Source organism: Oryctolagus cuniculus, chromosome 12 (assembly GCF_051225735.1).
Source record: "Oryctolagus cuniculus isolate XC-2025 breed Fujian yellow rabbit chromosome 12, ASM5122573v1, whole genome shotgun sequence".
NCBI lineage: Eukaryota > Metazoa > Chordata > Mammalia > Lagomorpha > Leporidae > Oryctolagus > Oryctolagus cuniculus.
In genome coordinates, this window is record NC_142878.1 from 40,834,537 (window position 1) to 40,844,499 (window position 9,963).

The window sequence follows — 9,963 nt, forward strand, 5'->3', positions numbered from 1 at the left end:
CCCTCTCTCTGTAACTCTGCCTTTCAAATAAATAAATATTTAAAAATAGATAACAGAGACTTCAGCTAATACAGTATGCATACAAGCTTATTCTGAAGCAAAATAAGGACTCTCATTTATGAAGGCAGGCCTTTTCACATCCTGACACTTGGTGCCCGTACATGAGGAAAGAAGTGTGTGAAAGGGAACTGACCGACCGATGTTGAAGTTTTACCAAAATGCCCGTTTCCTCTTGGATGGTGACAGTGAACAGGTGAATTGGAGGATGACCCATGATTCTACTTATTTGTTGATTTATTTAGAAGATTCAATCCTTTTTTTTTTTTTTTTTTTTTGACAGGCAGAGTGGACAGTGAGAGACAGAGAGAAAGGTCTTCCTTTGCCGTTGGTTCACCCTCCAATGGCCGCCGCGGCCAGCGCGCTGCGGCCGGCACACCGCGCTGATCCGAAGGCAGGAGCCAGGTGCTTCTCCTTGTCTCCCATGGGGTGCAGGGCCCAAGGACTTGGGCCACCCTCCACTGCACTCCCGGGCCATAGCAGAGAGCTGGCCTGGAAGAGGGGCAACCAGGACAGAATCCGGCGCCCCAACCAGGACTTTGTGCCAGCGCTGCAAGGCGGAGGATTAGCCTAGTGAGCCACGGCACCAGCGAAGATTCAATCCTAACATGAGATCCTAAGGAGTGTCAGAGCAACTTTTGTTTTAAAAAATATTTATTTCTTTATAACATTCTTGACAGAAAAAGAGGTAGAGACAGTGAAGAGAGAGATCTTCCATCCACTCATTGACTCCCCAAATGGCCACAACAAGCCAGGAGCTTCTCCCGGGCCTCCCACATGGTTGTCAGAAACACAAGCACATGGGCCATCGTCTGCTGCCTACCAGATACAGTAACAGGGAGCTGGATCAGAAGTCGAGTAGCTGGGGCTGTATCTGGGCCTGCCGAGTGGTGGCTTACCCATCTGCACCATAACGCTTGCATGCATGAAAGTCTAGAACAGAGCCTGCCATCCGGCAACTCAATGCATCACCTCCCACCTGCACGACATCCCAACCTGAGTGACAGAACCAAGCGCGCCGTGTCTATTTTAGAGCACAGTAACCGCAGTGAAAAACACGGGCCACTTCCTCCACGGGGCATACACAGCAGACAGGGCTCTGTGAGAAAAGTGGAAGCTTCAGAGGGGGAACTGCCCGGGCCTGGCTTCAGAAGTGGCGTTACCAACCAGCCCTTCCACCGGGTAGACTGTTAATGGAGATTTTAAATAGATAGTGATCTCATCGCTTTCTTGAATGATTATACCTCCAGAGTTTCTAAATATAAAATTAACCGTGAGACCTACCCCTTACACAAATGCACACACACACATGCACACACACACACACTTAAATCAGAGGGTTTCTCCAACTGTCACAGTTTCACTCCAACTTTTGATTTTGAAAAAATTGCAGACATCGAAGAGCTGCAAGTAGCATAACCAGTACTGCATGTTGCTGTGCACTCCAGTTTATCGATTACATTTCACTGCACTTGCTCTCCCCCTAGCTTTTTACAAATTTTGTTCTGAACTATTAAGAGTTAATAATAGATGCTGTGACACTTCATCCCAAAATACTTCAGCGTGTATCTCCTAGGAGCAAGGACATTCCTCCCACCTAATCATAAAATAAGTATCTCATTCTGGAATTTTAACATTAGGACCATAATGTTACCAAAAATCCAACCCATATTCAAATTTCCCCAGTAACATCCTTTATGGTTGTCCTTTTTTGAGGCCAGGAGCCAAAAGGAAAAAAAAAGGCATCACACACCACATGGCCGTGCCCTGTGTCATCTGGCCATCCTGAGAGTAAGCTCTCCCGCCTTTGCCTCTAGAGCTGCTGGTTTCCTGTCCGTTTTTACGGCTTCACTGGGTCTTCTAACTCAATGCAGACCCCAGCGATTTTGCATCTTTGTTTTTGATACAAGTCCTTCTGAGGGAAAGAAAAGAAAGATGGATCGTACTAAATATAATCCCATTTGCTTTGAGTTCTTGGCTTTAAACGGCATTCGAGCAGAATAATAAATGCTCATGGCACATACGCGGTGACAGGTGCGGACAGGGGAGGAGGGGGGGAATTCAGCTGAGGGGGCCTCCACCCCAAAGTCAAGATAGAATGTCCAGGTGACGAGTGGTTGGGGAGCGGAACCGAGCAGAGAGAGGAGACCGGCAGCCACAGGCCAGAGGCCTTTCCCAGGGAGCTTAGAGTTTCTGAGAAAGGCCAGTCTGAACCTTGGGAGACCTCTAGGCCAGCGAAGTAGCAGGGCTTGCTGGAGACGCAGAAGACCCAGGGCGCCCGGGTGGGGGTCCTCCCTGGAGGCCCCAAGGAAAGGGCTGCACAGATTAGGAAAAGGGCAAGGAGCCCCACCCTTGAGCTTTTTGATTGACTCAATTCCCAAAAGCTTGGGGCCCCCGCAGGGATGCCAGCTGGCGTCAGATCAGATAACCTTTCGGGAGGGGCAGGGTGAGGCCAGGCTAGAGGTGCAAAGCCCCAGACGGAGATCTCCTGAGGCCAGACTGCCTAAGGTAAGGAAACCGGAGCAGGCCCTGGGGCTGCGGGGGAAAGTCCAGGAATAATCCTCAGGAAGAGAAGTTGCCCCGGAGACCGTGAGGGACAAGCAGGGGAACAAAAGCCAATTGGGTGGGGAAGGCCAGGAAGCCAGCGGAAAGAATCTGTGTCCTTGACAGCATTCAGGACCAGCTCCACACCGGCCCCAGCGCTCGCCCACGTGCTATGTAAAATAACCCGTTTCTGTATTATGGATCGAAGAGGAGGCAACCGTCCTCGATGGGTTAAGACCCTCCCTCAAGCCAAGTGACCAGAAAGTGTGCAGAGCCAAGAGAATGAAATAAAAATAGCAAGTGGGTGAACACAACGGAGTCATCATGACGGCAGCAAATCTGCTCAGCTGGTTAAACAGAGTGTGTGTGAGTACCGGTCACACAAGGATGTTGAAGTTTATGGCGAACAAGCTTAGTGGCCAGGAGCGCGAGGATCTGAAAACGGTCAGAGAGGAAAATCAGAAAGGCAGGCAGAAGGAAAATGTGCTGTGTAGGCCCTCAGTTTCTTTCTTTCTTTTTTTTTTTTTTTCAGATTTATTTTATTATAATTACCTGGTAGGGGAGACACCATGATCACGAAGGTGGTTTTCCCAGGGCGAGGCTTATCCATTGCACTCCGGATGTGCTGACCTCTGCGATTTCCCCAAATGCGGGAAACATAATTTGTGGTAGTGGGGGACTGTGTTCCCACTCTCCCCTGAAAAAAAAAGGTTTATTTTATTTATTTGAAAGGTAGTGTTATATATAGGCAGAGATGAGAGAGAGAGAGAGAGAGAGAGAGAGAGAGAGAGATCTTCTATTTACTGGTTCACTCCCCAAATGGCCACAGTAGCCAGGGCTGGACCAGGCTGACATCAGGAGCCAGGAACTTCATCCAGGTGTCCCATTTGGGTGTAAGGGCCCAAGCATTTGGGTCATCCTCCATTGCTTTCCTGGCCCTGTTTCTTAAGGCATATGACTCTCCACCCCAAAGTGTATGTGTATACACACACACATATGTACACACATACACACAGGAGTACGATACAGATATCAATGTATGCAGATATGTGTGTGCATTTATGTGTGTGCATATATGTGTGTGTGTGCATGTATGTACCAAATTTGCTCTCTACAGGAGGCATCCCTGATTATTCAGCTGGTAGTGTGAGCAAGAGAAAAATGACGTCCCACCTGTTGCAGGTTGAAAACAGATTTGATGTGCACCTGCCACATCACAGGGACGTTTCCCCAGAATCGCTAGAATAAACAGAGCTCTCACGGCACAGAATTCTAACCCACTTTCAGGCAGAGTGAGCCACAGAAGAGGGGGCCCAGCGTGTGCTGCTCTGTTGCCCCTTACTCTGCTGTGCCCACTCTTCAGCACATCCTGAATCACAGGGTGAGATGATTAAATCCTTATCCATGGCTACGAAGGTAACCCCCAGCACTTGCATTCACTGCTGCAAACATCACTGTAGAGCCGTTTCTGCTACCTTGAAAGAATTCGACAGGCTCTGGATTGCAAATTGAACCCCGAAAAAAATTTGCAACTTTTGCCTTTGGTTTGTTATGAAAACCGTGCCGGAGTTTTGGAGAAGGAAGGGGAAAACATATTTTTGCTGTCACACCGATGGGATAACTGTTTAAAATCAACGTGCTATTTCACTTAGAGACTGTGGACTCCACTGCTCTCCTACTCCTCCGAAAGTGGGGGTGGCAGGGATCTGAACAGCTGCACATTTCCAGCATAGTCTCCCCTCAACGGTGTCAAATGACCGGGATGAAGTTTTGGTCACCCCAGATGATTTATTCAGCCACTTAGTCATCGCTGTGCCACGAGAGGAAACAATGACGAGCCTTTGTTTGTGTCTCTGTGTGTAGGGTGTGCGGGACAGAGAGGATCACACATCTGTATACTGAGAACTTGGTCCTCTCTCTTCTTCTCAATAGAGCTCTTTATCTTCTAATTACTAGGAATATATCATAAAAACAGAATATTCATGGCGCCGTGGTTCTTTCTAGTGTTTTCACATATTTGCCTAGAAAGATCCTTTTTTCCTTCTGTTCTAAGAAAAAAACTAATGTGTGAGTGCATTCTAATCATAAAATAGTCAAGCATTTATCACAGAACTATACAGAGTAAAAAAAAAAACAAAAACAAAACAAAACAAAAACAAACAAACCAGGCCCCCTTCGCTGTCCTCACCAGCTCCCTCTAGCTCCACCCAACCCCTGGATAAAAGTTCTTTTCTTTTTTTAAAGATTTATTTTATTTATTTGAAAGAGTTACAGAGACACAGAGACAGAGAGAGGTCTTCTATCTGCTGGTTCACTCCCCAGATGGCTGCAATGGCCGGAGCTGATCTGATCTGAAGCCAGGAGCTTCCTCTGGGTCCCCGACGTGGGTGCAGGGGCCCAAGGACTTGGGCCATCCTCCTCTGCTTTCCCAGGAGCATTAGCAGGGAGCTGGATAGAAAGTGGAGCACCCAGGACTCAAACTGGCACCCACATGGGATGCCAGCGCTTTAACCCACTATGCCACAGAGCTGTCCCCAATAAAAGTTATTTCTATAAAAAAGAAAAGCTTCTATTACCTTGGCTTTGGAGAGTTTTCATAAGAACACAGGCATAGTGCAGGAAGAAAGCAAATTCTAAAATATAGAGAATTAACCATCACTGAAAATGAACGCCACCAGGGAGAGCAGCTACAGCCAATGCCAGGAAAACCGCAGCAGAGTGTCTGAAGACAGAGCCGTTTAGCTCCCCTGAAGAAAGGCACACGGAGCCAGAAACATCTGGGTTTGCCCTGTCGCTAGCTCACTGTGGGTCCTCGAGCCACTGCCATGTCCACAGCCTGCAACAAGGTAAGCACCATACCAGAGACAGGCCATGAGCTCGTGTGTGCAAAGTGCCCAGCAAGTGGCTGACTCAGTCTAACTCTTTAGCCGATGTTAGCTTGCCTCCCTCCTGCAGAAGAACTTGACTGCATCTGTAGCACGTGGAGATTCATTCCTGGTGAAGTTCTGGTAGCTTCTGGGTATTCGCAGGGAACATGCTAATCCTTTGGTCCGCGATTTCTGAACGGTGGAACACAGCAAGCTTTGCTCTCCTGCCAGGCTTCTCAGAGCATGTGGGTGTTTTAAAGGGTTAATTAAAGGCCTCTGTGGCAGGACATGCACATTGCATTTGGGTCCAGGCAATGAATGTGTATTCAGGCAAGCGTGTACAAGAGTAAGAAACCTTTATTTTGGGGCTGATGCTGTGGCATAGCCGGTTAAACAGTCGCCTGCTGCGCTGGCATCCCATATGGGTGCTGGCCAGTGACCCGGCTGCTCCACTTCTGATCCAGTTCTCTGCTAATGCACCTGGGAAAGCAACAAAAGATGGCCCAAGTGTTTGGGACCCTGTACCCACATGGAAGACCCGAATAAAGTTCCTGGCTTCAACCTGGCCCAGCCCCAGCCATTGCAACCATTTGGAGAGTGAACCAGTGGATGGAAGACCTCTTTCTGTGTCTTTCCCCCTCTCTCTGTAGCTCTGCCTTCCAAATAAACAGAATAAATCTTTGAAAAAATAAGCCCTTTTTTAAGATTTATTTTTATTTATTTGAAAGGCAGAGCTACAGAGAGGTAGAGAGACAGAGAGAGAGAGACAGAGAGAGAGAGATCTTCCATCTGCTGCTTCATTCTCCAAATGGCTACCATGGCCATGGCTGAGTCAGGCTGAAGCCAGGAGACTGGAACTCCATCTGGGTCTCTCATGCAGGTGTCAGGGGCCCATGTACTTGGATTAGCCCCTTCTGTCTCCACGGGTGCATTAGCTGGGAGCAGGATCAGAAGGGAAGGATCCATGGCTCCTACCAGATGCTCAGATAAGACATACAGATGTCACAAGCAGCAGCTTACCCACTGTGGCACAATGCCTGCCCCCAGAAATCTTGGTGTTCCTTTTTCAATTTTAATTTCTAAAAATGGATCTGAAAGGCAGAGAGACAGAAACAGAGACAACCCGCCATAGTCAGATCTTCCCTCTCCAAAATTTGCACTCCAATTCTCGCAAAAGTCACAGCTGGGCCAGGCTGAGCAAAGTGGAGCCTAGATCTCGATCCAGGTCTCCCAAAGGGGTAGAAGAGACCACCAGAGCCAGCACCTTCTGCTTCCTAAGGTGCTTATTAGCAAGAAGCTGGAGTCAGACGTGGAGATGGGACTCAAACATAGGCACTGCAATATGGGATGCAGGCATCCCAAGTGGCACCTTAATTGCTATGTAAAACACCTGCCCCACCGACATTTTAGTAATCATGGGTATATTATCACCTGGAGCCCTACAGAATTAAGTGGTTGATTCAGAGAACATGTTGAGTAATTGGGGAATGCTGATACAAGCACCCAGAATTCTTTTTAAATCACCTTTATTTTTTAAGTTCACAGCAGTTTTGAGCTGAAGGTCTAGAGAGATCCATATACCACCCTGCATTGCCTCCCCCCACTGTCGACATCCTGCACCAGAGTAGTCCATATTGTCACAGTCAAGGAACCTATATTGGCAAATCACCACTCAAACTCCACAGGTTACATTAGCGTTTACTCTTAGTTTTGTGTATTCTACAGGTTGGAACAAACAAATAATGACTTGCATTTATCATTAAAGTATCATACAGAACAGACTCACTGCCCTAAAAATCCTCTGTGTTCCACCCTTTCTTCCCCCCTTCTTTCCTAACCTCGGGCCACCACCTATCCTTTTACTGTCTCTGTGTGGTTCTGTGTTTTCCAGAATGGCATAGTTGGAATCATTCACTATGTTGCCTCTTGGATTTTTTTTGCTTGGTAATATGTGTTTAAGGTGTCTCCATGTCCTTTTATGGCTTTATAAGTCATTTATTTTTAGCAGTGGATAATATTAAAGTACCACAGTTTATTCCATTTACCTACTGCACTCAGTTCAGGCCTCCCACTTGGGTAGTAGGGACACAAGCACTTCGGCCTTCATCAGCTACTTCCTAGAATGGGTGTTAATAGGAAGATGGAATGGAAAGCAGAACCAGGACTTGAATCCATGTATTTTTTTTTAAAGATTTATTTATTTGAAAGTCAGAGTTACACAGAGAAAGGAGAGGCAGAGAGAGAGAGAGAGAGAGGTCCTCCATCCAATGGTTCACTCCCCAGATGGCCGCAATGGCCAGAGCTGTGCTGATCAGAAGCCAGGAGCCAGGAGCTTCTTCTGGGTCTCCCACGCGGGTGCAGGGGCCCAAGGACTTGGGCCATCCTCTACTGCTTTCCCAGGTCATAGCAGAGAGCTGGACAGGAATTGGAGCAGCCAGGTCTCGAACCGGTGCCCATATGGGATGCTGGCGCCCCAGACCAGGGCATTAACCCACTGCGCCACTGTGCTGGCCCCTTGAATCCATGTATTTCAATAAAGGATGCAGACATCTTAAACCATAATGCTAAACCTTCATCCCTCTTAAAGTTATTTTTAAATTATTTATGTAATATTCATTAATATTGCATATTAAACTTTAGTTTTTATCACCAAGAAAGTCATTCAACAATAATTCGGTGGGCAAGCTCCTAATAAGATGAAAATATCTTGCTGAAGATAAAAGGTGAAGGTAGGCACTGCTGATTCCTGAGGGGGAAATATCTGCATTTTCTGCAGTCTGTAAATCCTAGAGTGCCCTCTACTGGTTATCTTCTAGAAAGTCAGGCAGCTAATGGTTTCAGAGGACTCAAATTGTTCAAACACCTTAAATGTAATACTTTATCTCCTGAAATTTCCCTACAACCTTCTTCTGAAGGCTTATCTGAAGGAGAGCAAAGACTTTTTTAAAGTCTTACCTTGATTCTTCATGTCTGAGATGCCATTCTTTATTTTATTTATTTAATTAATTTATTTATTTTGACAGGCAGACTGGACAGTGAGAGAGAGACAGAGACAGAGACAGAGAGAAAGGTCTTCCTTTTTGCCATTGGTTCACCCTCCAATGGCCACCACGGCCAGTGCGCTGCGGCCGGCGCACCGCGCTGATCTGAAGCCAGGAGCCAGGTGCTTCTCCTGGTCTCCCATGTGGTGCAGGGCCCAAGCACCTGGGCCATCCTCCACTGCACTTCCCTGGCCACAGCAGAGAGCTGGCCTGGAAGAGGAGCAACCAGGACAGAATCCGGCACCCCAACCGGGACTAGAACCTGGTGTGCCGGCGCCGCAGGCGGAGGATTAGCCTAGTGAGCCGCAGCGCCAGCCTGAGATGCCATCCTAAATGTGATCAATGATGTCTATTGGATCCAGCATTTCAGAAGAGTCGGGAAATGGAATTGTGGTCCAAAATGATTTAACTGAATTTTACATTTATTTATTTATTTATTAAATATTTACTTATTTATTTGAAAGTCAGAGTTACACAGAGAGGAAGACAGAGAAAGGGGTCTTCCATCCACTAGTTCACTCCCCAAGTGGCTACAATAGCCAGGGATGGGCCAGGCTGAAGCCAGGAGTTTCCCCTGGGTCTTCCAGGTGAATGACAGGGGCCCAAGCACTTGGGCCATCCTCCACTGCTTTCACAGGCCATTAGCAGGGAGCTGGATTGGAAGTGGAGCAACCAAGACTTGAACCGGCGTCCATATGGGATGCTGGCATTGCAGGTGACAGCTTTACTCACTATACCACAATGCTGGCCCCTAAATTTTACATTTTAGCAATATATTGTTTGGACAGGCATTTAGCATAGCAATTAAGACACCACTCGGGATGCCCACATTCCACATAAGAGTTCCTGGGTTCTAGTTTCTGTTTTGTTTCTTAGTCCAGCCTCCTAGCACCTCTGGAGGCAGCAGATGGTGGCTCAAGTACTTGAGTCTTTGACTCCCATGTGGGAGGCCCAGCTTGAGTTTTTGTCTCCTGGCTTTGGCCTGGCCCAGCCCTGGCTGTTGTGGGGAGTGAACCAGTGGATGGGAAGTTTCTCTCTCTCAAATAAATAAAATATAACAATAATTTAAAAAATCATTTTGTTGAAGGGTACACAGTACCTTTCTGTAGCTAGATTCTCAACTTTCTGTGAATCTATAATTATTTCAAAATGAAAAGTTTTTTAAAAAATCCATTGAGCTTACCTTGTAATTTTATTTAAGTCTTGCTTTGAGCTTGTTCAACCATAAAGGGTAAAAAATGCCAAAGAAAAAAACGCAAAGGGACTTCAAAAAGTTCATGGAAAAATGAAACTAAAAATGTGTTTTGGTGCAAAAAATTTCAAATCCATGCATTTTTAAAATAATATGCATTTCTACACTTTCTGAAGCACATCATATGCATCGCTTGAGATTGGTGTTTTCTGTTTCTTTCCTTGCTTCTCCTCTTGCTTATGGCTAACAGCCTTTCCTGAAA

At 46.7% G+C, this 9,963-nt stretch overlaps 1 non-coding gene across 1 annotated transcript; it reads left to right on the forward strand.

The window, feature by feature from the left end:
* The first annotated feature begins 3,145 nt into the window (after nt 1–3,145).
* LOC127484035 (U1 spliceosomal RNA) lies at nt 3,146–3,301 on the forward strand. Its single transcript, XR_007910816.1, has one exon. It is a non-coding gene; the product is annotated as a U1 spliceosomal RNA (small nuclear RNA).
* The last annotated feature ends 6,662 nt before the right edge of the window (nt 3,302–9,963 follow it).